Here is a 23,553-nt window from a genome sequence, read left to right as displayed (position 1 = left end):
GTGTGAGAGAGTGTGTGTATATGGGAGAGATAGAGTGTGTTTGTGAGAGTGTGTGTGTGCGTGTGTGAGAGAGATAAAGTGTATGTGTGAGTGTGAGAGAGAGTGTGTGTGTGAGAGAGAGAGATAGGGTGTGTATATGTGTGTGAGAGAGAGTGAATTTGTATGTGTCTGTGCGAGAGAGACAGAGAGAGCATGAGTCTGTGTGTGAGAGAGAGTGTGTGTCTTTGTGTCTGTGTATGACAGTGTGTGTGAGAGAGAATGTGTGTGAGAGAGAATGTGTGTGAGAGAGAGTGTGTCTGTGAGAGAGAGTGCGTGTGTGTGTGTATGTGAGAGAGAGTGTGTTTGTGTGTGGGTGTGAGAGACAGATAGAGAGTGTGTGAGTGTGTGTGCATGTGAGAGAGAGTGTATATGTGTGTGAGAGAGATTGTGTGTGCATGTGAGTGTTTGGGTGTGTGTGTGAGAGAGAGAGTGCGTGTGTGTGAGAGAGAGTGTGTGTTTGTGAGAGAGAGTGTGTATGTCTACATGTGTTTGTGTGTGAGAGAGAGAGTGTGTCTGTGAGAGAGTGTATATGTGTGGATAGAGAGAGAGAGCATGTGTGTGTGAGAGAGAGTGTGTGTTTGTGAGAGAGAGAGAGTATGTGTGTGAGAGAGAGTGCATGTGTGTGAGAGAGAGGGTGTGTGTGTGTGAGAGAGAGAGAGAGAGTGCGTGTGTGTGAGAAAGAGTGTGTGTGAGGGAGAGGGAGTGTATGTGTGCATGTGAGAGAGTGTGTGTGTTTGTGTGAGAGAGAGAGGAAGAATTTGTTAGTGTGTGTGAGAGAGAGTGTGTGTGTGAGAGAGAGTGTGTGTTTGTGTGAGAGAGTGTGTGTGAGAGTGTGGGTTTGTGTGAGAGAGAGTGTGTGTGTGTGTGAGACAGAAAGAGTGTGTGTGTGAGAGAGAGAGAAAGCACGTGTGTGAGAGAGAGAGTGTGTGTGTATGTGTGAGAGAGAGAAAGAGAGAATTTTTGTGTGTGTGCGTGAGAGAGTGTGTTTTTGTGTGAGTGTGTTTGTGTGTGTGTGAGACAGAAAGAGTATGTGTGTGTGTGAGAGAGAGTGAGAGAGCGTGAGTGTGTCATGTGAGAGAGTGAGTGTGTGTGAGAGAGTGACAGTGTGTGTGTGATAGTGAGTGTGTGAGAGAGTATGTGCATGTGAGAGAGAGAGTGTGTGTGAGAGAGACAGAAAGAGGGAGAATATGTGTGTGTGAGAGGGAGAGAGTGTGTTTGTGTGTGGGTGTGAGAGACAGATAGAGAGTGTGTGTGTGCATGTGCATGTGAGAGAGTGAGTGTGTGTGTGTGTGTGTGTGTGCGAGAGTGAGACTGTGTATGAGGGATTGTTGCTGAGTGTGAATGCAAGGGAGCTGCAGAAATGCGGAATTGCATTTTGTGTCTGCACAAGAGCAAGGTGACTAATTGTACAGAGTGAGAAAGACATCTGGAAGGGCATCTGCAGCAGCTTGTCAGGATGGCCGAGTGGTCTAAGGCGCCAGACTCAAGGAGTGTTAGTCCTTGCTCTGCATCTGGGCTTGTGAATTCTGGTCCCTTCCTAGGGGCGTGGGTTCAGATCCCACTCCTGACATTCTCCACTTTTCCTCAAACAAACCTTCCCACACCCACACAATGCCCCCAAATTTCACAGCTTCTTGGAGAGGAGTCACTCCCCCTTCACAAAGATGGAAGAATCCAACCCCTCCGTTTCAAAGATAAGGCTGAGGCATTTGCAACAATTTTGTGTGAGCGTGTGAGAGAGGGAGCGTTTATGTGAGTGAGTGTGTTTGTGACAGAGAGAGGGCTAATTTTTATGTGTGTGAGAGAGTGTGCTTGTGTGTGAGAGAGAGAGTGTGTGCATGTGAGAGAGTGTGTGTGTGTGTGAGAGAGTGTATGTGTGTTTGTGTGTGAGAGAGAGAGGAAGAATTTGTTAGTGTGTGTGAGAAAGAGCGTGTGTGTGAGAGAGAGTGTGTGTGTAAGAGAGAGTGTGTGTTTGTGTGAGTGTGTGTGTGAGAGTGTGGGTTTGTGTGAGAGAGAGAGTGTGTGTGAGAGAGTGTGTGAGAGGGTCTGTGTGAGAGAGTGTGTGTGTGTGTGTGAGAGGGAGTGTGTGTGTGTGTGTGTGTTAGAGGGTGTGTGAGAGAGAGAGAGTGTGTGTGTGTGAGAGAGAGTGGGTGTCTATGAGGGATTGTTGCTGAGTGTGAATGCAAGGGAGCTGCAGAAATGCGGAATTGCATTTTGTGTCTGCACAAGAGCAAGGTGACTAATTGTACAGAGTGAGAAAGACATCTGGAAGAGCATCTGCAGCAGCTTGTCAGGATGGCCGAGTGGTCTAAGGCGCCAGACTCAAGGAGTGTTAGTCCTTGCTCTGCATCTGGGCTTGTGAATTCTGGTCCCTTCCTAGGGGCGTGGGTTCAGATCCCACTCCTGACATTCTCCACTTTTCCTCAAACAAACCTTCCCACACCCACACAATGCCCCCAAATTTCACAGCTTCTTGGAGAGGAGTCACTCCCCCTTCACAAAGATGGAAGAATCCAACCCCTCGGTTTAAAAGATAAGGCTGAGGCATTTGCAGCAATATTGTGTGAGAGAGGGAGCGTTTATGTGAGTGAGTGTGTTTGTGACAGAGAGAGGGTGAATTTTTATGTGTGTGAGAGAGTGTGCTTCTGTGTGAGAGAGAGAGTGTGTGTGTGAGAGGGAGGGAGAGTGTGTGTGTGTGAGAGAGAGTATTATGTGTGTGAGAGAGTGTGTGTGTGAGTTTGTGTGTGAGAGAGTGTGTGTATATGGGAGAGATAGAGTGTGTTTGTGAGAGTGTGTGTGTGCGTGTGTGAGAGAGATAAAGTGTATGTGTGAGTGTGAGAGAGAGTGTGTGTGTGAGAGAGAGAGATAGGGTGTGTATATGTGTGTGAGAGAGAGTGAATTTGTATGTGTCTGTGCGAGAGAGACAGAGAGAGCATGAGTCTGTGTGTGAGAGAGAGTGTGTGTCTTTGTGTCTGTGTATGACAGTGTGTGTGAGAGAGAATGTGTGTGAGAGAGAATGTGTGTGAGAGAGAGTGTGTCTGTGAGAGAGAGTGCGTGTGTGTGTGTATGTGAGAGAGAGTGTGTTTGTGTGTGGGTGTGAGAGACAGATAGAGAGTGTGTGAGTGTGTGTGCATGTGAGAGAGAGTGTATATGTGTGTGAGAGAGATTGTGTGTGCATGTGAGTGTTTGGGTGTGTGTGTGAGAGAGAGAGTGCGTGTGTGTGAGAGAGAGTGTGTGTTTGTGAGAGAGAGTGTGTATGTCTACATGTGTTTGTGTGTGAGAGAGAGAGTGTGTCTGTGAGAGAGTGTATATGTGTGGATAGAGAGAGAGAGCATGTGTGTGTGAGAGAGAGTGTGTGTTTGTGAGAGAGAGAGAGTATGTGTGTGAGAGAGAGTGCATGTGTGTGAGAGAGAGGGTGTGTGTGTGTGAGAGAGAGAGAGAGAGTGCGTGTGTGTGAGAAAGAGTGTGTGTGAGGGAGAGGGAGTGTATGTGTGCATGTGAGAGAGTGTGTGTGTTTGTGTGAGAGAGAGAGGAAGAATTTGTTAGTGTGTGTGAGAGAGAGTGTGTGTGTGAGAGAGAGTGTGTGTTTGTGTGAGAGAGTGTGTGTGAGAGTGTGGGTTTGTGTGAGAGAGAGTGTGTGTGTGTGTGAGACAGAAAGAGTGTGTGTGTGAGAGAGAGAGAAAGCGCGTGTGTGAGAGAGAGAGTGTGTGTGTATGTGTGAGAGAGAGAAAGAGAGAATTTTTGTGTGTGTGCGTGAGAGAGTGTGTTTTTGTGTGAGTGTGTTTGTGTGTGTGTGAGACAGAAAGAGTATGTGTGTGTGTGAGAGAGAGTGAGAGAGCGTGAGTGTGTCATGTGAGAGAGTGAGTGTGTGTGAGAGAGTGACAGTGTGTGTGTGATAGTGAGTGTGTGAGAGAGTATGTGCATGTGAGAGAGAGAGAGTGTGTGTGAGAGAGACAGAAAGAGGGAGAATATGTGTGTGTGAGAGGGAGAGAGTGTGTTTGTGTGTGGGTGTGAGAGACAGATAGAGAGTGTGTGTGTGCATGTGCATGTGAGAGAGTGAGTGTGTGTGTGTGTGTGTGTGTGCGAGAGTGAGACTGTGTATGAGGGATTGTTGCTGAGTGTGAATGCAAGGGAGCTGCAGAAATGCGGAATTGCATTTTGTGTCTGCACAAGAGCAAGGTGACTAATTGTACAGAGTGAGAAAGACATCTGGAAGGGCATCTGCAGCAGCTTGTCAGGATGGCCGAGTGGTCTAAGGCGCCAGACTCAAGGAGTGTTAGTCCTTGCTCTGCATCTGGGCTTGTGAATTCTGGTCCCTTCCTAGGGGCGTGGGTTCAGATCCCACTCCTGACATTCTCCACTTTTCCTCAAACAAACCTTCCCACACCCACACAATGCCCCCAAATTTCACAGCTTCTTGGAGAGGAGTCACTCCCCCTTCACAAAGATGGAAGAATCCAACCCCTCGGTTTAAAAGATAAGGCTGAGGCATTTGCAGCAATATTGTGTGAGAGAGGGAGCGTTTATGTGAGTGAGTGTGTTTGTGACAGAGAGAGGGTGAATTTTTATGTGTGTGAGAGAGTGTGCTTCTGTGTGAGAGAGAGAGTGTGTGTGTGAGAGGGAGGGAGAGTGTGTGTGTGTGAGAGAGAGTATTATGTGTGTGAGAGAGTGTGTGTGTGAGTTTGTGTGTGAGAGAGTGTGTGTATATGGGAGAGATAGAGTGTGTTTGTGAGAGTGTGTGTGTGCGTGTGTGAGAGAGATAAAGTGTATGTGTGAGTGTGAGAGAGAGTGTGTGTGTGAGAGAGAGAGATAGGGTGTGTATATGTGTGTGAGAGAGAGTGAATTTGTATGTGTCTGTGCGAGAGAGACAGAGAGAGCATGAGTCTGTGTGTGAGAGAGAGTGTGTGTCTTTGTGTCTGTGTATGACAGTGTGTGTGAGAGAGAATGTGTGTGAGAGAGAATGTGTGTGAGAGAGAGTGTGTCTGTGAGAGAGAGTGCGTGTGTGTGTGTATGTGAGAGAGAGTGTGTTTGTGTGTGGGTGTGAGAGACAGATAGAGAGTGTGTGAGTGTGTGTGCATGTGAGAGAGAGTGTATATGTGTGTGAGAGAGATTGTGTGTGCATGTGAGTGTTTGGGTGTGTGTGTGAGAGAGAGAGTGCGTGTGTGTGAGAGAGAGTGTGTGTTTGTGAGAGAGAGTGTGTATGTCCACATGTGTTTGTGTGTGAGAGAGAGAGTGTGTCTGTGAGAGAGTGTATATGTGTGGATAGAGAGAGAGAGCATGTGTGTGTGAGAGAGAGTGTGTGTTTGTGAGAGAGAGAGAGTATGTGTGTGAGAGAGAGGGTGTGTGTGTGTGAGAGAGAGAGAGAGAGTGCGTGTGTGTGAGAAAGAGTGTGTGTGAGGGAGAGGGAGTGTATGTGTGCATGTGAGAGAGTGTGTGTGTTTGTGTGAGAGAGAGAGGAAGAATTTGTTAGTGTGTGTGAGAGAGAGTGTGTGTGTGAGAGAGAGTGTGTGTTTGTGTGAGAGAGCGTGTGTGAGAGTGTGGGTTTGTGTGAGAGAGAGTGTGTGTGTGTGTGAGACAGAAAGAGTGTGTGTGTGAGAGAGAGAGAAAGCGCGTGTGTGAGAGAGAGAGTGTGTGTGTATGTGTGAGAGAGAGAAAGAGAGAATTTTTGTGTGTGTGCGTGAGAGAGTGTGTTTTTGTGTGAGTGTGTTTGTGTGTGTGTGAGACAGAAAGAGTATGTGTGTGTGTGAGAGAGAGTGAGAGAGCGTGAGTGTGTCATGTGAGAGAGTGAGTGTGTGTGAGAGAGTGACAGTGTGTGTGTGATAGTGAGTGTGTGAGAGAGTATGTGCATGTGAGAGAGAGAGTGTGTGTGAGAGAGACAGAAAGAGGGAGAATATGTGTGTGTGAGAGGGAGAGAGTGTGTTTGTGTGTGGGTGTGAGAGACAGATAGAGAGTGTGTGTGTGCATGTGCATGTGAGAGAGTGAGTGTGTGTGTGTGTGTGTGTGTGCGAGAGTGAGACTGTGTATGAGGGATTGTTGCTGAGTGTGAATGCAAGGGAGCTGCAGAAATGCGGAATTGCATTTTGTGTCTGCACAAGAGCAAGGTGACTAATTGTACAGAGTGAGAAAGACATCTGGAAGGGCATCTGCAGCAGCTTGTCAGGATGGCCGAGTGGTCTAAGGCGCCAGACTCAAGGAGTGTTAGTCCTTGCTCTGCATCTGGGCTTGTGAATTCTGGTCCCTTTCTAGGGGCGTGGGTTCAAATCCCACTCCTGGCATTCTCCCCTTTTCCCCAAACAAACCTTCCCACACCCACACACTGCCCCCAAATTTCACAGCTTCTTGGAGAGGAGTCACTCCCCCTTCACAAAGATGGAAGAATCCAACCCCTCGGTTTAAAAGATAAGGCTGAGGCATTTGCAGCAATATTGTGTGAGAGAGGGAGCGTTTATGTGAGTGAGTGTGTTTGTGACAGAGAGAGGGTGAATTTTTATGTGTGTGAGAGAGTGTGCTTGTGTGTGAGAGAGAGAGTGTGTGTGTGAGAGGGAGGGAGAGTGTGTGTGTGTGAGAGAGAGTATTATGTGTGTGAGAGAGTGTGTGTGTGAGTTTGTGTGTGAGAGAGTGTGTGTATATGGGAGAGATAGAGTGTGTTTGTGAGAGTGTGTGTGTGTGTGTGAGAGAGATAAAGTGTATGTGTGAGTGTGAGAGAGAGTGTGTGTGTGAGAGAGAGAGATAGGGTGTGTATATGTGTGTGAGAGAGAGTGAATTTGTATGTGTCTGTGCGAGAGAGACAGAGAGAGCATGAGTCTGTGTGTGAGAGAGAGTGTGTGTCTGTGTGTCTGTGTATGACAGTGTGTGTGAGAGAGAATGTGTGTGAGAGAGAATGTGTGTGAGAGAGAGTGTGTCTGTGAGAGAGAGTGCGTGTGTGTGTGTATGTGAGAGAGAGTGTGTTTGTGTGTGGGTGTGAGAGACAGATAGAGAGTGTGTGAGTGTGTGTGCATGTGAGAGAGAGTGTATATGTGTGTGAGAGAGATTGTGTGTGCATGTGAGTGTTTGGGTGTGTGTGTGAGAGAGAGAGTGCGTGTGTGTGAGAGAGAGTGTGTGTTTGTGTGCGTGCGAGAGTGAGACTGTGTATGAGGGATTGTTGCTGAGTGTGAATGCAAGGGAGCTGCAGAAATGCGGAATTGCATTTTGTGTCTGCACAAGAGCAAGGTGACTAATTGTACAGAGTGAGAAAGACATCTGGAAGGGCATCTGCAGCAGCTTGTCAGGATGGCTGAGTGGTCTAAGGCGCCAGACTTAAGGAATGTTAGTCTTTGCTTTGCATCTGGGCTTGTGAATTCTGGTCCCTTTCTTGGGGCGTGGGTTCAAATCCCACTCCTGGCATTCTCCCCTTTTCCCCAAACAAACCTTCCCACACCCACACACTGCCCCCAAATTTCACAGCTTCTTGGAGAGGAGTCACTCCCCCTTCACAAAGATGGAAGAATCCAACCCCTCCGTTTCAAAGATAAGGCTGAGGCATTTGCAACAATTTTGTGTGAGCGTGTGAGAGAGGGAGCGTTTATGTGAGTGAGTGTGTTTGTGACAGAGAGAGGGCTAATTTTTATGTGTGTGAGAGAGTGTGCATGTGTGTGAGAGAGAGAGTGTGTGCATGTGAGAGAGTGTGTGTGTGTGTGAGAGAGTGTTTGTGTGTTTGTGTGTGAGAGAGAGAGGAAGAATTTGTTAGTGTGTGTGAGAAAGAGCGTGTGTGTGAGAGAGAATGTGTGTGTAAGAGAGAGTGTGTGTTTGTGTGAGAGAGTGTGTGTGTGAGAGTGTGGGTTTGTGTGAGAGAGAGAGTGTGTGTGAGAGAGTGTGTGAGAGGGTCTGTGTGAGAGTGTGTGTGTGTGTGTGTGAGAGGGAGTGTGTGTGTCAGTGTGTGTGAGAGGGTGTGTGAGAGAGAGAGTGTGTGTGTGTGAGAGAGAGTGGGTGTCTATGAGGGATTGTTGCTGAGTGTGAATGCAAGGGAGCTGCAGAAATGCGGAATTGCATTTTGTGTCTGCACAAGAGCAAGGTGACTAATTGTACAGAGTGAGAAAGACATCTGGAAGGGCATCTGCAGCAGCTTGTCAGGATGGCCGAGTGGTCTAAGGCGCCAGACTCAAGGAGTGTTAGTCCTTGCTCTGCATCTGGGCTTGTGAATTCTGGTCCCTTCCTAGGGGCGTGGGTCCAAATCCCACTCCTGACATTCTCCACTTTTCCTCAAACAAACCTTCCCACACCCACACAATGCCCCCAAATTTCACAGCTTCTTGGAGAGGAGTCACTCCCCCTTCACAAAGATGGAAGAATCCAACCCCTCGGTTTCAAAGATAAGGCTGAGGCATTTGCAGCAATATTGTGTGAGAGAGGGAGCGTTTATGTGAGTGAGTGCGTTTGTGACAGAGAGAGGGTGAATTTTTATGTGTGTGAGAGAGTGTGCTTGTGTGTGAGAGAGAGAGTGTGTGTGTGAGAGGGAGGGAGAGTGTGTGTGTGTGAGAGAGAGTATTATGTGTGTGAGAGAGTGTGTGTGTGAGTTTGTGTGTGAGAGAGTGTGTGTATGTGGGAGAGATAGAGTGTGTTTGTGAGAGTGTGTGTGTGTGTGAGAGAGATAAAGTGTATGTGTGAGTGTGAGAGAGAGTGTGTGTGTGAGAGAGAGAGATAGGGTGTGTATATGTGTGTGTGTGTGTGAGAGAGAGTGTGTGTTTGTGAGAGAGAGAGAGTATGTGTGTGAGAGAGAGTGCATGTGTGTGAGAGAGAGGGTGTGTGTGTGTGTGAGAGAGAGAGAGAGAGTGCGTGTGTGTGAGAAAGAGTGTGTGTGAGGGAGAGAGAGTGTATGTGTGCATGTGAGAGAGTGTGTGTGTTTGTGTGAGAGAGAGGAAGAATTTGTTAGTGTGTGTGAGAGAGAGTGTGTGTGAGAGAGAGTGTGTGTTTGTGTGAGAGAGTGTGTGTGTGAGAGTGTGGGTTTGTGTGAGAGAGAGTGTGTGTGTGTGTGAGACAGAAAGAGTGTGTGTGTGAGAGAGAGAGAAAGCACGTGTGTGAGAGAGAGAGTGTGTGTGTATTTGTGAGAGAGAGAAAGAGAGAATTTTTGTGTGTGTGCGTGAGAGAGTGTGTTTTTGTGTGAGTGTGTTTGTGTGTGTGTGAGACAGAAAGAGTATGTGTGTGTGAGAGAGAGTGAGAGAGCGTGAGTGTGTCATGTGAGAGAGTGAGTGTGTGTGAGAGAGTGACAGTGTGTGTGTGATAGTGAGTGTGTGAGAGAGTATGTGCATGTGAGAGAGAGAGTGTGTGTGAGAGAGACAGAAAGAGGGAGAATATGTGTGTGTGAGAGGGAGAGAGTGTGTTTGTGTGTGGGTGTGAGAGACAGATAGAGTGTGTGTGTGCATGTGCATGTGAGAGAGTGAGTGTGTGTGTGTGTGTGTGTGCGAGAGTGAGACTGTGTATGAGGGATTGTTGCTGAGTGTGAATGCAAGGGAGCTGCAGAAATGCGGAATTGCATTTTGTGTCTGCACAAGAGCAAGGTGACTAATTGTACAGAGTGAGAAAGACATCTGGAAGGGCAACTGCAGCAGCTTGTCAGGATGGCCGAGTGGTCTAAGGCGCCAGACTTAAGGAATGTTAGTCCTTGCTCTGCATCTGGGCTTGTGAATTCTGGTCCCTTTCTAGGGGCGTGGGTTCAAATCCCACTCCTGACATTCTCCCCTTTTCCCCAAACAAACCTTCCCACACCCACACACTGCCCCCAAATTTCACAGCTTCTTGGAGAGGAGTCACTCCCCCTTCACAAAGATGGAAGAATCCAACCCCTCCGTTTCAAAGATAAGGCTGAGGCATTTGCAACAATTTTGTGTGAGCGTGTGAGAGAGGGAGCGTTTATGTGAGTGAGTGTGTTTGTGACAGAGAGAGGGCTAATTTTTATGTGTGTGAGAGAGTGTGCTTGTGTGTGAGAGAGAGAGTGTGTGCATGTGAGAGAGTGTGTGTGTGTGTGAGAGAGTGTATGTGTGTTTGTGTGTGAGAGAGAGAGGAAGAATTTGTTAGTGTGTGTGAGAAAGAGCGTGTGTGTGAGAGAGAGTGTGTGTGTAAGAGAGAGTGTGTGTTTGTGTGAGTGTGTGTGTGAGAGTGTGGGTTTGTGTGAGAGAGAGAGTGTGTGTGAGAGAGTGTGTGAGAGGGTCTGTGTGAGAGAGTGTGTGTGTGTGTGTGAGAGGGAGTGTGTGTGTGTGTGTGTGTTAGAGGGTGTGTGAGAGAGAGAGAGTGTGTGTGTGAGAGAGAGTGGGTGTCTATGAGGGATTGTTGCTGAGTGTGAATGCAAGGGAGCTGCAGAAATGCGGAATTGCATTTTGTGTCTGCACAAGAGCAAGGTGACTAATTGTACAGAGTGAGAAAGACATCTGGAAGAGCATCTGCAGCAGCTTGTCAGGATGGCCGAGTGGTCTAAGGCGCCAGACTCAAGGAGTGTTAGTCCTTGCTCTGCATCTGGGCTTGTGAATTCTGGTCTCTTCCTAGGGGCGTGGGTTCAAATCCCACTCCTGACATTCTCCACTTTTCCTCAAACAAACCTTCCCACACCCACACAATGCCCCCAAATTTCATAGCTTCTTGGAGAGGAGTCACTCCCCCTTCACAAAGATGGAAGAATCCAACCCCTCGGTTTAAAAGATAAGGCTGAGGCATTTGCAGCAATATTGTGTGAGAGAGGGAGCGTTTATGTGAGTGAGTGTGTTTGTGACAGAGAGAGGGTGAATTTTTATGTGTGTGAGAGAGTGTGCTTGTGTGTGAGAGAGAGAGTGTGTGTGTGAGAGGGAGGGAGAGTGTGTGTGTGTGAGAGAGAGTATTATGTGTGTGAGAGAGTGTGTGTGTGAGTTTGTGTGTGAGAGAATGTGTGTATATGGGAGAGATAGAGTGTGTTTGTGAGAGTGTGTGTGTGTGTGTGTGAGAGAGATAAAGTGTATGTGTGAGTGTGAGAGAGAGTGTGTGTGTGAGAGAGAGAGAGATAGGGTGTGTATATGTGTGTGAGAGAGAGTGAATTTGTATGTGTCTGTGCGAGAGAGACAGAGAGAGCATGAGTCTGTGTGTGAGAGAGAGTGTGTGTCTGTGTGTCTGTGTATGACAGTGTGTGTGAGAGAGAATGTGTGTGAGAGAGAATGTGTGTGAGAGAGAGTGTGTCTGTGAGAGAGAGTGCGTGTGTGTGTGTATGTGAGAGAGAGTGTGTTTGTGTGTGGGTGTGAGAGACAGATAGAGAGTGTGTGAGTGTGTGTGCATGTGAGAGAGAGTGTATATGTGTGTGAGAGAGATTGTGTGTGCATGTGAGTGTTTGGGTGTGTGTGTGAGAGAGAGAGTGCGTGTGTGTGAGAGAGAGTGTGTGTTTGTGAGAGAGAGTGTGTATGTCTACATGTGTTTGTGTGTGAGAGAGAGAGTGTGTCTGTGAGAGAGTGTATATGTGTGGATAGAGAGAGAGAGCATGTGTGTGTGAGAGAGAGTGTGTGTTTGTGAGAGAGAGAGAGTATGTGTGTGAGAGAGAGTGCATGTGTGTGAGAGAGAGGGTGTGTGTGTGTGTGAGAGAGAGAGAGAGAGTGCGTGTGTGTGAGAAAGAGTGTGTGTGAGGGAGAGAGAGTGTATGTGTGCATGTGAGAGAGTGTGTGTGTTTGTGTGAGAGAGAGAGGAAGAATTTGTTAGTGTGTGTGAGAGAGAGTGTGTGTGTGAGAGAGAGTGTGTGTTTGTGTGAGAGAGTGTGTGTGTGAGAGTGTGGGTTTGTGTGAGAGAGAGTGTGTGTGTGTGTGTGAGACAGAAAGAGTGTGTGTGTGAGAGAGAGAGAAAGCGCGTGTGTGAGAGAGAGAGTGTGTGTGTATGTGTGAGAGAGAGAAAGAGAGAATTTTTGTGTGTGTGCGTGAGAGAGTGTGTTTTTGTGTGAGTGTGTTTGTGTGTGTGTGAGACAGAAAGAGTATGTGTGTGTGAGAGAGAGTGAGAGAGCGTGAGTGTGTCATGTGAGAGAGTGAGTGTGTGTGAGAGAGTGACAGTGTGTGTGTGATAGTGAGTGTGTGAGAGAGTATGTGCATGTGAGAGAGAGAGTGTGTGTGAGAGAGACAGAAAGAGGGAGAATATGTGTGTGTGAGAGGGAGAGAGTGTGTTTGTGTGTGGGTGTGAGAGACAGATAGAGTGTGTGTGTGCATGTGCATGTGAGAGAGTGAGTGTGTGTGTGCGAGAGTGAGACTGTGTATGAGGGATTGTTGCTGAGTGTGAATGCAAGGGAGCTGCAGAAATGCGGAATTGCATTTTGTGTCTGCACAAGAGCAAGGTGACTAATTGTACAGAGTGAGAAAGACATCTGGAAGGGTATCTGCAGCAGCTTGTCAGGATGGCCGAGTGGTCTAAGGCGCCAGACTCAAGGAGTGTTAGTCCTTGCTCTGCATCTGGGCTTGTGAATTCTGGTCCCTTCCTAGGGGCGTGGGTTCAAATGCCACTCCTGACATTCTCCCCTTTTCCCCAAACAAACCTTCCCACACCCACACACTGCCCCCAAATTTCACAGCTTCTTGGAGAGGAGTCACTCCCCCTTCACAAAGATGGAAGAATCCAACCCCTCGGTTTCAAAGATAAGGCTGAGGCATTTGCAACAATTTTGTGTGAGCGTGTGAGAGAGGGAGCGTTTATGTGAGTGAGTGTGTTTGTGACAGAGAGAGGGCTAATTTTTATGTGTGTGAGAGAGTGTGCTTGTGTGTGAGAGAGAGAGTGTGCGCATGTGAGAGAGTGTGTGTGTGTGTGAGAGAGTGTATGTGTGTTTGTGTGTGAGAGAGAGAGGAAGAATTTGTTAGTGTGTGTGAGAAAGAGCGTGTGTGTGAGAGAGAGTGTGTGTGTAAGAGAGAGTGTGTGTTTGTGTGAGAGAGTGTGTGTGTGAGAGTGTGGGTTTGTGTGAGAGAGAGAGTGTGTGTGAGAGAGTGTGTGAGAGGGTCTGTGTGAGAGAGTGTGTGTGTGTGTGTGAGAGGGAGTGTGTGTGTCAGTGTGTGTGAGAGGGTGTGTGAGAGAGAGAGAGTGTGTGTGTGTGAGAGAGAGTGGGTGTCTATGAGGGATTGTTGCTGAGTGTGAATGCAAGGGAGCTGCAGAAATGCGGAATTGCATTTTGTGTCTGCACAAGAGCAAGGTGACTAAATGTACAGAGTGAGAAAGACATCTGGAAGGGCATCTGCAGCAGCTTGTCAGAATGGCCGAGTGGTCTAAGGCGCCAGACTCAAGGAGTGTTAGTCCTTGCTCTGCATCTGGGCTTGTGAATTCTGGTCCCTTCATAGGGGCGTGGGTTCCAATCCCACTCCTGACATTCTCCACTTTTCCTCAAACAAACCTTCCCACACCCACACAATGCCCCCAAATTTCACAGCTTATTCGAGAGGAGTCACTCCCCCTTCACAAAGATGGAAGAATCCAACCCCTCGGTTTAAAAGATAAGGCTGAGGCATTTGCAGCAATATTGTGTGAGAGAGGGAGCGTTTATGTGAGTGAGTGTGTTTGTGACAGAGAGAGGGTGAATTTTTATGTGTGTGAGAGAGTGTGCTTGTGTGTGAGAGAGAGAGTGTGTGTGTGAGAGGGAGGGAGAGTGTGTGTGTGTGAGAGAGAGTATTATGTGTGTGAGAGAGTGTGAGTGTGAGTTTGTGTGTGAGAGAGTGTGTGTATATGGGAGAGATAGAGTGTGTTTGTGAGAGTGTGTGTGTGCGTGTGTGAGAGAGATAAAGTGTATGTGTGAGTGTGAGAGAGAGTGTGTGTGTGAGAGAGAGAGATAGGGTGTGTATATGTGTGTGAGAGAGAGTGAATTTGTATGTGTCTGTGCGAGAGAGACAGAGAGAGCATGAGTCTGTGTGTGAGAGAGAGTGTGTGTCTGTGTGTCTGTGTATGACAGTGTGTGTGAGAGAGAATGTGTGTGAGAGAGAGTGTGTCTGTGAGAGAGAGTGCGTGTGTGTGTGTATGTGAGAGAGAGTGTGTTTGTGTGTGGGTGTGAGAGACAGATAGAGAGTGTGTGAGTGTGTGTGCATGTGAGAGAGAGTGTATATGTGTGTGAGAGAGATTGTGTGTGCATGTGAGTGTTTGGGTGTGTGTGTGAGAGAGAGAGTGCGTGTGTGTGAGAGAGAGTGTGTGTTTGTGAGAGAGAGTGTGTATGTCTACATGTGTTTGTGTGTGAGAGAGAGAGTGTGTCTGTGAGAGAGTGTATATGTGTGGATAGAGAGAGAGAGCATGTGTGTGTGAGAGAGAGTGTGTGTTTGTGAGAGAGAGAGAGTATGTGTGTGAGAGAGAGTGCATGTGTGTGAGAGAGAGGGTGTGTGTGTGTGTGAGAGAGAGAGAGAGTGCGTGTGTGTGAGAAAGAGTGTGTGTGAGGGAGAGAGAGTGTATGTGTGCATGTGAGAGAGTGTGTGTGTTTGTGTGAGAGAGAGAGGAAGAATTTGTTAGTGTGTGTGAGAGAGAGTGTGTGTGTGAGAGAGAGTGTGTGTTTGTGTGAGAGAGTGTGTGTGTGAGAGTGTGGGTTTGTGTGAGAGAGAGTGTGTGTGTGTGTGTGTGAGACAGAAAGAGTGTGTGTGTGAGAGAGAGAGAAAGCGCGTGTGTGAGAGAGAGAGTGTGTGTGTATGTGTGAGAGAGAGAAAGAGAGAATTTTTGTGTGTGTGCGTGAGAGAGTGTGTTTTTGTGTGAGTGTGTTTGTGTGTGTGTGAGACAGAAAGAGTATGTGTGTGTGAGAGAGAGTGAGAGAGCGTGAGTGTGTCATGTGAGAGAGTGAGTGTGTGTGAGAGAGTGACAGTGTGTGTGTGATAGTGAGTGTGTGAGAGAGTATGTGCATGTGAGAGAGAGAGTGTGTGTGAGAGAGACAGAAAGAGGGAGAATATGTGTGTGTGAGAGGGAGAGAGTGTGTTTGTGTGTGGGTGTGAGAGACAGATAGAGTGTGTGTGTGCATGTGCATGTGAGAGAGTGAGTGTGTGTGTGTGTGTGTGTGCGAGAGTGAGACTGTGTATGAGGGATTGTTGCTGAGTGTGAATGCAAGGGAGCTGCAGAAATGCGGAATTGCATTTTGTGTCTGCACAAGAGCAAGGTGACTAATTGTACAGAGTGAGAAAGACATCTGGAAGGGCATCTGCAGCAGCTTGTCAGGATGGCCGAGTGGTCTAAGGCGCCAGACTCAAGGAGTGTTAGTCCTTGCTCTGCATCTGGGCTTGTGAATTCTGGTCCCTTCCTAGGGGCGTGGGTTCAAATCCCACTCCTGACATTCTCCACTTTTCCCCAAACAAACCTTCCCACACCCACACAATGCCCCAAAATTCCACAGCTTCTTGGAGAGGAGTCACTCCCCCTTCACAAAGATGGAAGAATCCAACCCCTCGGTTTAAAAGATAAGGCTGAGGCATTTGCAGCAATATTGTGTGAGAGAAGGAGCGTTTATGTGAGTGAGTGTGTTTGTGACAGAGAGAGGGTGAATTTTTATGTGTGTGAGAGAGTGTGCTTCTGTGTGAGAGAGAGAGTGTGTGTGTGAGAGGGAGGGAGAGTGTGTGTGTGTGAGAGAGAGTATTATCTGTGTGAGAGAGTGTGTGTGTGAGAGAGTGTGTGTATATGGGAGAGATAGAGTGTGTTTGTGAGAGTGTGTGTGTGCGTGTGTGAGAGAAATAAAGTGTATGTGTGAGTGTGAGAGAGAGTGTGTGTGTGAGAGAGAGAGATAGGGTGTGTATATGTGTGTGAGAGAGAGTGAATTTGTATGTGTCTGTGCGAGAGAGACAGAGAGAGCATGAGTCTGTGTGTGAGAGAGAGTGTGTGTCTGTGTCTGTGTATGACAGTGTGTGTGAGAGAGAATGTGTGTGAGACAGAATGTGTGTGAGAGAGAGTGTGTCTGTGAGAGAGAGTGTGTGTGTGTGTGTATGTGAGAGAGAGTGTGTTTGTGTGTGGGTGTGAGAGACAGATAGAGAGTGTGTGAGTGTGTGTGCATGTGAGAGAGAGTGTATATGTGTGTGAGAGAGATTGTGTGTGCATGTGAGTGTTTGGGTGTGTGTGTGAGAGAGAGAGTGCGTGTGTGTGAGAGAGAGTGTGTGTTTGTGAGAGAGAGTGTGTATGTCTACATGTGTTTGTGTGTGAGAGAGAGAGTGTGTCTGTGAGAGAGTGTATATGTGTGGATAGAGAGAGAGAGCATGTGTGTGTGAGAGAGAGTGTGTGTTTGTGAGAGAGAGAGAGTATGTGTGTGAGAGAGAGTGCATGTGTGTGAGAGAGAGGGTGTGTGTGTGTGAGAGAGAGAGAGAGAGTGCGTGTGTGTGAGAAAGAGTGTGTGTGAGGGAGAGGGAGTGTATGTGTGCATGTGAGAGAGTGTGTGTGTTTGTGTGAGAGAGAGAGGAAGAATTTGTTAGTGTGTGTGAGAGAGAGTGTATGTGTGAGAGAGAGTGTGTGTTTGTGTGAGAGAGTGTGTGTGAGAGTGTGGGTTTGTGTGAGAGAGAGTGTGTGTGTGTGTGTGAGACAGAAAGAGTGTGTGTGTGAGAGAGAGAGAAAGCGCGTGTGTGAGAGAGAGAGTGTGTGTGTATGTGTGAGAGAGAGAAAGAGAGAATTTTTGTGTGTGTGCGTGAGAGAGTGTGTTTTTGTGTGAGTGTGTTTGTGTGTGTGTGAGACAGAAAGAGTATGTGTGTGTGTGAGAGAGAGTGAGAGAGCGTGAGTGTGTCATGTGAGAGAGTGAGTGTGTGTGAGAGAGTGACAGTGTGTGTGTGATAGTGAGTGTGTGAGAGAGTATGTGCATGTGAGAGAGAGAGTGTGTGTGAGAGAGACAGAAAGAGGGAGAATATGTGTGTGTGAGAGGGAGAGAGTGTGTTTGTGTGTGGGTGTGAGAGACAGATAGAGAGTGTGTGTGTGCATGTGCATGTGAGAGAGTGAGTGTGTGTGTGTGTGTGTGTGTGTGTGCGATAGTGAGACTGTGTATGAGGGATTGTTGCTGAGTGTGAATGCAAGGGAGCTGCAGAAATGCGGAATTGCATTTTGTGTCTGCACAAGAGCAAGGTGACTAATTGTACAGAGTGAGAAAGACATCTGGAAGGGCATCTGCAGCAGCTTGTCAGGATGGCCGAGTGGTCTAAGGCGCCAGACTCAAGGAGTGTTAGTCCTTCCTCTGCATCTGGGCTTGTGAATTCTGGTCCCTTCCTAGGGGCGTGTGTTCAAATCCCACTCCTGACATTCTCCACTTTTCCTCAAACAAACCTTCCCACACCCACACAATGCCCCCAAATTTCACAGCTTCTTGGAGAGGAGTCACTCCCCCTTCACAAAGATGGAAGAATCCAACCCCTCGGTTTAAAAGATAAGGCTGAGGCATTTGCAGCAATATTGTGTGAGAGAGGGAGCGTTTATGTGAGTGAGTGTGTTTGTGACAGAGAGAGGGTGAATTTTTATGTGTGTGAGAGAGTGTGCTTGTGTGTGAGAGAGAGAGTGTGTGTGAGAGAGGGAGGGAGAGTGTGTGTGTGTGAGAGAGAGTATTATGTGTGTGAGAGAGTGTGTGTGTGAGTTTGTGTGTGAGAGAGTGTGTGTATATGGGAGAGATAGAGTGTGTTTGTGAGAGTGTGTGTGTGTGTGTGTGTGAGAGAGATAAAGTGTATGTGTGAGTGTGAGAGAGAGTGTGTGTGTGAGAGAGAGAGATAGGGTGTGTATATGTGTGTGAGAGAGAGTGAATTTGTATGTGTCTGTGCGAGAGAGACAGAGAGAGCATGAGTCTGTGTGTGAGAGAGAGTGTGTGTCTGTGTGTCTGTGTATGACAGTGTGTGTGAGAGAGAATGTGTGTGAGAGAGAATGTGTGTGAGAGAGAGTGTGTCTGTGAGAGAGAGTGCGTGTGTGTGTGTATGTGAGAGAGAGTGTGTTTGTGTGTGGGTGTGAGAGACAGATAGAGAGTGTGTGAGTGTGTGTGCATGTGAGAGAGAGTGTATATGTGTGTGAGAGAGATTGTGTGTGCATGTGAGTGTTTGGGTGTGTGTGTGAGAGAGAGAGTGCGTGTGTGTGAGAGAGAGTGTGTGTTTGTGAGAGAGAGTGTGTATGTCCACATGTGTTTGTGTGTGAGAGAGAGAGTGTGTCTGTGAGAGAGTGTATATGTGTGGATAGAGAGAGAGAGCATGTGTGTGTGAGAGAGAGTGTGTGTTTGTGAGAGAGAGAGAGTATGTGTGTGAGAGAGAGAGCATGTGTGTGAGAGAGAGGGTGTGTGTGTGTGTGAGAGAGAGAGAGAGAGTGCGTGTGTGTGAGAAAGAGTGTGTGTGAGGGAGAGAGAGTGTATGTGTGCATGTGAGAGAGTGTGTGTGTTTGTGTGAGAGAGAGAGGAAGAATTTGTTAGTGTGTGTGAGAGAGAGTGTGTGTGTGAGAGAGAGTGTGTGTTTGTGTGAGAGAGTGTGTGTGTGAGAGTGTGGGTTTGTGTGAGAGAGAGAGTGCGTGTGTGTGAGAGAGAGTGTGTGTTTGTGAGAGAGAGTGTGTATGTCTACATGTGTTTGTGTGTGAGAGAGAGAGTGTGTCTGTGAGAGAGTGTATATGTGTGGATAGAGAGAGAGAGCATGTGTGTGTGAGAGAGAGTGTGTGTTTGTGAGAGAGAGAGAGTATGTGTGTGAGAGAGAGTGCATGTGTGTGAGAGAGAGGGTGTGTGTGTGTGTGAGAGAGAGAGAGAGAGTGCGTGTGTGTGAGAAAGAGTGTGTGTGAGGGAGAGAGAGTGTATGTGTGCATGTGAGAGAGTGTGTGTGTTTGTGTGAGAGAGAGAGGAAGAATTTGTTAGTGTGTGTGAGAGAGAGTGTGTGTGTGAGAGAGAGTGTGTGTTTGTGTGAGAGAGTGTGTGTGTGAGAGTGTGGGTTTGTGTGAGAGAGAGTGTGTGTGTGTGTGTGTGAGACAGAAAGAGTGTGTGTGTGAGAGAGAGAGAAAGCGCGTGTGTGAGAGAGAGAGTGTGTGTGTATGTGTGAGAGAGAGAAAGAGAGAATTTTTGTGTGTGTGCGTGAGAGAGTGTGTTTTTGTGTGTGTTTGTGTGTGTGTGAGACAGAAAGAGTATGTGTGTGTGAGAGAGAGTGAGAGAGCGTGAGTGTGTCATGTGAGAGAGTGAGTGTGTGTGAGAGAGTGACAGTGTGTGTGATAGTGAGTGTGTGAGAGAGTATGTGCATGTGAGAGAGAGAGTGTGTGTGAGAGAGACAGAAAGAGGGAGAATATGTGTGTGTGAGAGGGAGAGAGTGTGTTTGTGTGTGGGTGTGAGAGACAGATAGAGTGTGTGTGTGCATGTGCATGTGAGAGAGTGAGTGTGTGTGTGTGTGTGTGTGCGAGAGTGAGACTGTGTATGAGGGATTGTTGCTGAGTGTGAATGCAAGGGAGCTGCAGAAATGCGGAATTGCATTTTGTGTCTGCACAAGAGCAAGGTGACTAATTGTACAGAGTGAGAAAGACATCTGGAAGGGCATCTGCAGCAGCTTGTCAGGATGGCCGAGTGGTCTAAGGCGCCAGACTTAAGGAATGTTAGTCCTTGCTCTGCATCTGGGCTTGTGAATTCTGGTCCCTTTCAAGGGCGTGGGTTCAAATCCCACTCCTGACATTCTCCCCTTTTCCCCAAACAAACCTTCCCACACCCACACACTGCCCCCAAATTTCACAGCTTCTTGGAGAGGAGTCACTCCCCCTTCACAAAGATGGAAGAATCCAACCCCTCGGTTTAAAAGATAAGGCTGAGGCATTTGCAGCAATATTGTGTGAGAGAGGGAGCGTTTATGTGAGTGAGTGTGTTTGTGACAGAGAGAGGGTGAATTTTTATGTGTGTGAGAGAGTGTGCTTGTGTGTGAGAGAGAGAGTGTGTGTGTGAGAGAGAGTGTGTGTTTGTGTGTGAGAGTGTGTGTGTGAGAGTGTGGGTTTGTGTGAGAGAGAGAGTGCGTGTGTGTGAGAGAGAGTGTGTGTTTGTGAGAGAGAGTGTGTATGTCTAAATGTGTTTGTGTGTGAGAGAGAGAGTGTGTCTGTGAGAGAGTGTATATGTGTGGATAGAGAGAGAGAGCATGTGTGTGTGAGAGAGAGTGTGTGTTTGTGAGAGAGAGAGAGTATGTGTGTGAGAGAGAGTGCATGTGTGTGAGAGAGAGGGTGTGTGTGTGTGTGAGAGAGAGAGAGAGAGTGCGTGTGTGTGAGAAAGAGTGTGTGTGAGGGAGAGAGAGTGTATGTGTGCATGTGAGAGAGTGTGTGTGTTTGTGTGAGAGAGAGAGGAAGAATTTGTTAGTGTGTGTGAGAGAGAGTGTGTGTGTGAGAGAGAGTGTGTGTTTGTGTGAGAGAGTGTGTGTGTGAGAGTGTGGGTTTGTGTGAGAGAGAGTGTGTGTGTGTGTGTGTGAGACAGAAAGAGTGTGTGTGTGAGAGAGAGAGAAAGCGCGTGTGTGAGAGAGAGAGTGTGTGTGTATGTGTGAGAGAGAGAAAGAGAGAATTTTTGTGTGTGTGCGTGAGAGAGTGTGTTTTTGTGTGAGTGTGTTTGTGTGTGTGTGAGACAGAAAGAGTATGTGTGTGTGAGAGAGAGTGAGAGAGCGTGAGTGTGTCATGTGAGAGAGTGAGTGTGTGTGAGAGAGTGACAGTGTGTGTGTGATAGTGAGTGTGTGAGAGAGTATGTGCATGTGAGAGAGAGAGTGTGTGTGAGAGAGACAGAAAGAGGGAGAATATGTGTGTGTGAGAGGGAGAGAGTGTGTTTGTGTGTGGGTGTGAGAGACAGATAGAGTGTGTGTGTGCATGTGCATGTGAGAGAGTGAGTGTGTGTGTGTGTGTGTGCGAGAGTGAGACTGTGTATGAGGGATTGTTGCTGAGTGTGAATGCAAGGGAGCTGCAGAAATGCGGAATTGCATTTTGTGTCTGCACAAGAGCAAGGTGACTAATTGTACAGAGTGAGAAAGACATCTGGAAGGGCATCTGCAGCAGCTTGTCAGGATGGCCGAGTGGTCTAAGGCGCCAGACTTAAGGAATGTTAGTCCTTGCTCTGCATCTGGGCTTGTGAATTCTGGTCCCTTCCTAGGGGCGTGGGTTCAAATCCCACTCCTGACATTCTCCCCTTTTCCCCAAACAAACCTTCCCACACCCACACACTGCCCCCAAATTTCACAGCTTCTTGGAGAGGAGTCACTCCCCCTTCACAAAGATGGAAGAATCCAACCCCTCGGTTTAAAAGATAAGGCTGAGGCATTTGCAGCAATATTGTGTGAGAGAGGGAGCGTTTATGTGAGTGAGTGTGTTTGTGACAGAGAGAGGGTGAATTTTTATGTGTGTGAGAGAGTGTGCTTGTGTGTGAGAGAGAGAGTGTGTATGTGAGAGAGAGTGTGTGTTTGTGTGAGAGAGTGTGTGTGTGAGAGTGTGGGTTTGTGTGAGAGAGAGAGTGCGTGTGTGTGAGAGAGAGTGTGTGTTTGTGAGAGAGAGTGTGTATGTCTACATGTGTTTGTGTGTGAGAGAGAGAGTGTGTCTGTGAGAGAGTGTATATGTGTGGATAGAGAGAGAGAGCATGTGTGTGTGAGAGAGAGTGTGTGTTTGTGAGAGAGAGAGAGTATGTGTGTGAGAGAGAGTGCATGTGTGTGAGAGAGAGGGTGTGTGTGTGTGTGAGAGAGAGAGAGAGAGTGCGTGTGTGTGAGAAAGAGTGTGTGTGAGGGAGAGAGAGTGTATGTGTGCATGTGAGAGAGTGTGTGTGTTTGTGTGAGAGAGAGAGGAAGAATTTGTTAGTGTGTGTGAGAGAGAGTGTGTGTGTGAGAGAGAGTGTGTGTTTGTGTGAGAGAGTGTGTGTGTGAGAGTGTGGGTTTGTGTGAGAGAGAGTGTGTGTGTGTGTGTGTGAGACAGAAAGAGTGTGTGTGTGAGAGAGAGAGAAAGCGCGTGTGTGAGAGAGAGAGTGTGTGTGTATGTGTGAGAGAGAGAAAGAGAGAATTTTTGTGTGTGTGCGTGAGAGAGTGTGTTTTTGTGTGAGTGTGTTTGTGTGTGTGTGAGACAGAAAGAGTATGTGTGTGTGAGAGAGAGTGAGAGAGCGTGAGTGTGTCATGTGAGAGAGTGAGTGTGTGTGAGAGAGTGACAGTGTGTGTGTGATAGTGAGTGTGTGAGAGAGTATGTGCATGTGAGAGAGAGAGTGTGTGTGAGAGAGACAGAAAGAGGGAGAATATGTGTGTGTGAGAGGGAGAGAGTGTGTTTGTGTGTGGGTGTGAGAGACAGATAGAGTGTGTGTGTGCATGTGCATGTGAGAGAGTGAGTGTGTGTGTGTGTGTGTGCGAGAGTGAGACTGTGTATGAGGGATTGTTGCTGAGTGTGAATGCAAGGGAGCTGCAGAAATGCGGAATTGCATTTTGTGTCTGCACAAGAGCAAGGTGACTAATTGTACAGAGTGAGAAAGACATCTGGAAGGGCATCTGCAGCAGCTTGTCAGGATGGCCGAGTGGTCTAAGGCGCCAGACTTAAGGAATGTTAGTCCTTGCTCTGCATCTGGGCTTGTGAATTCTGGTCCCTTCCTAGGGGCGTGGGTTCAAATCCCACTCCTGACATTCTCCCCTTTTCCCCAAACAAACCTTCCCACACCCACACACTGCCCCCAAATTTCACAGCTTCTTGGAGAGGAGTCACTCCCCCTTCACAAAGATGGAAGAATCCAACCCCTCGGTTTCAAAGATAAGGCTGAGGCATTTGCAACAATTTTGTGTGAGCGTGTGAGAGAGGGAGCGTTTATGTGAGTGAGTGTGTTTGTGACAGAGAGAGGGCTAATTTTTATGTGTGTGAGAGAGTGTGCTTGTGTGTGAGAGAGAGAGTGTGCGCATGTGAGAGAGTGTGTGTGTGTGAGAGAGTGTATGTGTGTTTGTGTGTGAGAGAGAGAGGAAGAATTTGTTAGTGTGTGTGAGAAAGAGCGTGTGTGTGAGAGAGAGTGTGTGTGTAAGAGAGAGTGTGTGTTTGTGTGAGAGAGTGTGTGTGTGAGAGTGTGGGTTTGTGTGAGAGAGAGAGTGTGTGTGAGAGAGTGTGTGAGAGGGTGTGTGAGAGAGTGTGTGTGTGTGTGTGAGAGGGAGTGTGTGTGTCAGTGTGTGTGAGAGGGTGTGTGAGAGAGAGAGAGTGTGTGTGAGAGAGAGTGGGTGTCTATGAGGGATTGTTGCTGAGTGTGAATGCAAGGGAGCTGCAGAAATGCGGAATTGCATTTTGTGCCTGCACAAGAGCAAGGTGACTAATTGTACAGAGTGAGAAAGACATCTGGAAGGGCATCTGCAGCAGCTTGTCAGGATGGCCGAGTGGTCTAAGGCGCCAGACTCAAGGAGTGTTAGTCCTTGCTCTGCATCTGGGCTTGTGAATTCTGGTACCTTCCTAGGGGCGTGGGTTCAAATCCCACTCCTGACATTCTCCACTTTTCCTCAAACAAACCTTCCCACACCCACACAATGCCCCCAAATTTCACAGCTTCTTGGAGAGGAGTCACTCCCCCTTCACAAAGATGGAAGAATCCAACCCCTCGGTTTAAAAGATAAGGCTGAGGCATTTGCAGCAATATTGTGTGAGAGAGGGAGCGTTTATGTGAGTGAGTGTGTTTGT

General features: G+C 47.8%; 14 non-coding genes across 14 annotated transcripts; all 14 read left to right on the top strand.

Moving 5' to 3' along the window:
* Positions 1 to 1,489: 1,489 nt before the first annotated feature.
* trnal-caa (transfer RNA leucine (anticodon CAA)) lies at positions 1,490 to 1,609 on the top strand. The gene is made up of 2 exons: positions 1,490 to 1,527; positions 1,564 to 1,609. It is a non-coding gene; the product is annotated as a tRNA-Leu (tRNA).
* A 719-nt stretch (positions 1,610 to 2,328) lies between these two features.
* trnal-caa (transfer RNA leucine (anticodon CAA)) lies at positions 2,329 to 2,448 on the top strand. The gene is made up of 2 exons: positions 2,329 to 2,366; positions 2,403 to 2,448. It is a non-coding gene; the product is annotated as a tRNA-Leu (tRNA).
* A 1,824-nt stretch (positions 2,449 to 4,272) lies between these two features.
* trnal-caa (transfer RNA leucine (anticodon CAA)) lies at positions 4,273 to 4,392 on the top strand. The gene is made up of 2 exons: positions 4,273 to 4,310; positions 4,347 to 4,392. It is a non-coding gene; the product is annotated as a tRNA-Leu (tRNA).
* A 1,802-nt stretch (positions 4,393 to 6,194) lies between these two features.
* trnal-caa (transfer RNA leucine (anticodon CAA)) lies at positions 6,195 to 6,314 on the top strand. Its single transcript has 2 exons — positions 6,195 to 6,232; positions 6,269 to 6,314. It is a non-coding gene; the product is annotated as a tRNA-Leu (tRNA).
* Positions 6,315 to 7,302: 988 nt separating this feature from the next.
* On the top strand, positions 7,303 to 7,422 carry trnal-uaa (transfer RNA leucine (anticodon UAA)). The gene is made up of 2 exons: positions 7,303 to 7,340; positions 7,388 to 7,422. It is a non-coding gene; the product is annotated as a tRNA-Leu (tRNA).
* Positions 7,423 to 8,143: 721 nt separating this feature from the next.
* On the top strand, positions 8,144 to 8,263 carry trnal-caa (transfer RNA leucine (anticodon CAA)). The gene is made up of 2 exons: positions 8,144 to 8,181; positions 8,218 to 8,263. It is a non-coding gene; the product is annotated as a tRNA-Leu (tRNA).
* A 1,363-nt stretch (positions 8,264 to 9,626) lies between these two features.
* On the top strand, positions 9,627 to 9,746 carry trnal-uaa (transfer RNA leucine (anticodon UAA)). Its single transcript has 2 exons — positions 9,627 to 9,664; positions 9,701 to 9,746. It is a non-coding gene; the product is annotated as a tRNA-Leu (tRNA).
* Positions 9,747 to 10,463: 717 nt separating this feature from the next.
* Positions 10,464 to 10,583, top strand: trnal-caa (transfer RNA leucine (anticodon CAA)). The gene is made up of 2 exons: positions 10,464 to 10,501; positions 10,538 to 10,583. It is a non-coding gene; the product is annotated as a tRNA-Leu (tRNA).
* A 1,814-nt stretch (positions 10,584 to 12,397) lies between these two features.
* trnal-caa (transfer RNA leucine (anticodon CAA)) lies at positions 12,398 to 12,517 on the top strand. Its single transcript has 2 exons — positions 12,398 to 12,435; positions 12,472 to 12,517. It is a non-coding gene; the product is annotated as a tRNA-Leu (tRNA).
* A 2,649-nt stretch (positions 12,518 to 15,166) lies between these two features.
* Positions 15,167 to 15,286, top strand: trnal-caa (transfer RNA leucine (anticodon CAA)). Its single transcript has 2 exons — positions 15,167 to 15,204; positions 15,241 to 15,286. It is a non-coding gene; the product is annotated as a tRNA-Leu (tRNA).
* Positions 15,287 to 19,469: 4,183 nt separating this feature from the next.
* On the top strand, positions 19,470 to 19,588 carry trnal-uaa (transfer RNA leucine (anticodon UAA)). The gene is made up of 2 exons: positions 19,470 to 19,507; positions 19,544 to 19,588. It is a non-coding gene; the product is annotated as a tRNA-Leu (tRNA).
* Positions 19,589 to 20,937: 1,349 nt separating this feature from the next.
* trnal-uaa (transfer RNA leucine (anticodon UAA)) lies at positions 20,938 to 21,057 on the top strand. The gene is made up of 2 exons: positions 20,938 to 20,975; positions 21,012 to 21,057. It is a non-coding gene; the product is annotated as a tRNA-Leu (tRNA).
* A 1,349-nt stretch (positions 21,058 to 22,406) lies between these two features.
* trnal-uaa (transfer RNA leucine (anticodon UAA)) lies at positions 22,407 to 22,526 on the top strand. Its single transcript has 2 exons — positions 22,407 to 22,444; positions 22,481 to 22,526. It is a non-coding gene; the product is annotated as a tRNA-Leu (tRNA).
* Positions 22,527 to 23,241: 715 nt separating this feature from the next.
* On the top strand, positions 23,242 to 23,361 carry trnal-caa (transfer RNA leucine (anticodon CAA)). Its single transcript has 2 exons — positions 23,242 to 23,279; positions 23,316 to 23,361. It is a non-coding gene; the product is annotated as a tRNA-Leu (tRNA).
* Positions 23,362 to 23,553: the final 192 nt, after the last annotated feature.

Source organism: Chiloscyllium plagiosum, unplaced genomic scaffold, assembly GCF_037043375.1.
Source record: "Chiloscyllium plagiosum isolate Xiang-an unplaced genomic scaffold, Cpla_swu_hap1 HiC_scaffold_24, whole genome shotgun sequence".
Classification (NCBI taxonomy): Eukaryota; Metazoa; Chordata; class Chondrichthyes; order Orectolobiformes; family Hemiscylliidae; genus Chiloscyllium; species Chiloscyllium plagiosum.
The sequence above is the reverse complement of the archived record's forward strand: the minus strand, read 5'-3'. Positions and strand labels throughout refer to the sequence as shown.